General features: G+C 52.1%; 1 long non-coding RNA gene across 1 annotated transcript; it reads right to left on the bottom strand.

Moving 5' to 3' along the window:
- Positions 1-283: 283 nt before the first annotated feature.
- LOC135369931 (uncharacterized) lies at positions 284-885 on the bottom strand. The gene is made up of 2 exons (XR_010415159.1): positions 781-885; positions 284-444 (listed from the first exon to the last, which is right to left on the bottom strand). It is a non-coding gene; the product is annotated as an uncharacterized LOC135369931 (long non-coding RNA).
- Between the last annotated feature and the right edge of the window lie 946 nt (positions 886-1,831).

The following is a 1,831-nucleotide window of genomic DNA, read 5'->3' as shown; positions in this document are numbered from 1 at the left end:
CGTCTTGACAAAGGTAAAGCAAAACTAATGAGTGGTTGATACTCACCACGATGATAGTAGTATGGGATCAGCTCAAGTATCCGGCAAGTCACATCTTCGTCTGGACGCCATTAATTAGCAATTAGAGCAATTTGGGACCCCCCACAGTAATTAGGATCATTCAGGGAGTCATTACACTAATTGGGGATCATCTAAGACACGTCCAGACGAAGATGTGAGTTGCCGGCTACTTGAGCTGATAAAAAATAAAAAATAGGTAGAAAATAAAATGAAAAGATAGAAATAGAGTGGAGAGAAACAATTTATTCGAAAATCAACGATGCCGCGGCGAAGAAACGGCTCCGGGGTGACCAGTGCTTGTTGACGTCGGGTAGTTGCAGAGATCGACGACAGGTGGCCACTTAGTTGCAAGGCATCACACCAGATGGCGCCACCATCATAGCTCTAGAGGAGAGAGACAGAGAACAAGATACTAGCGGCAGGTAAAAATGACAGCACTGCTAAACAAGTCTAGGCATGCGAGAGAAAAGGTCTAACCGCTACTGCTAAACAGAAAACAGTACACATCGGGGGAAAAAGGCTTACGGGGGGACGATCGCTTAGGCCTAACCACAACACTACGCAGCTAACACAAGGCGGGAACAACACATCGCTAAACATGCGTCAACAGGCTTGGACACCGCAAAACAAGTCTAAACATGCGAGAAAAGGCTTAGCACGAGCGCGGTCACCGCTAAACACGGCAAACATACGAGAAAAGGAGCGCGTCAAATCACTCACCTTTTCCCCCGCGGCAACTTCCAGGCAGAAAGCGAGCGCGGAGAACACACACGTCTGCCCCCTACGAGAGGCAGCCACAAACTGAGCGAGCGCGCGGAGCGCACGTCCGTCTTCCGCGACGGTCCGAGAGAAACTGAGAGAGGCGACGCGCAGCGGCCGCTATGGATGCGCGCGCGCCCTCTGCTCCACCCGTCCGCGCATGCGCGCGCGCGCGCTGCTAGCTCCCTCTGCGCCGGCCGCGGGTGTTTTCGGTTTCGGCTCTCTGCTGCGCGTGTGCTCCTAGCGGCGACGGGTGGCTTTTCAGTTTCGCTTTCATTCTCCGTTCTTTGCGCGCGCGTTTATCTCTATAAAGGCAGCGCGCACCGCGCTCGCGTCATCATTCTGACCGATACGTGGAAAACGCCATGTGTGGTTTATTCTCCTGCGTTTCTCGTCGTCGCAAGGAAAAGACAAAAAACGAAGAACTTCGCGAATTTATACGCGGCATCGTGGAGGAAGCCTTTCAAGTCCACCGTCTGGAATGGTTGCAAGCACGTCAAGAAATGTGTCAGGACAAGATGAAGACGCTCGACCGCATCTTAGCGGCGGACAGACTGGCGAAAAAGAAGTCCAACTTTAGCCTGGACAATCTGTATTGGGAACGCAGTTCCGATGTAGAGGACGACGACGAGGATGTGTAAATAAAAGCGATGCATTTCTCTTCGAGTCTCAGTCTCTTCTTTTTCTTCGTGCAACGTGTACGCACGCAACATGTCTTCCCCCGAACCTTTTCATTTCCGTCATCCCTTTCGCTGTATCTTAAGCGGTCCCTCCATGTGCGGCAAATCTACGTTCGTTGCTAACGTGTTGAGGAACCTGAACGACGTGGTAGACAAGCCTCCGTCACAAATATTCTACGTGCAGAAATATGCTTCGCCGAGCATGCAGGACGAATTCGGGGACTCCGTAAAATTTACCAAGGAGCTACCGCGAGAGTGGGACACGTCGCGCGCTACGCTGATCGTCGTCGACGATCACATGACCGACGCCGGTTCCTTGAAGGAGGTGACCG

The sequence above is a fragment of the Ornithodoros turicata genome, chromosome 1 (assembly GCF_037126465.1).
Source record: "Ornithodoros turicata isolate Travis chromosome 1, ASM3712646v1, whole genome shotgun sequence".
NCBI classification, from domain to species: Eukaryota; Metazoa; Arthropoda; class Arachnida; order Ixodida; family Argasidae; genus Ornithodoros; species Ornithodoros turicata.
The sequence above is the reverse complement of the archived record's forward strand: the minus strand, read 5'-3'. Positions and strand labels throughout refer to the sequence as shown.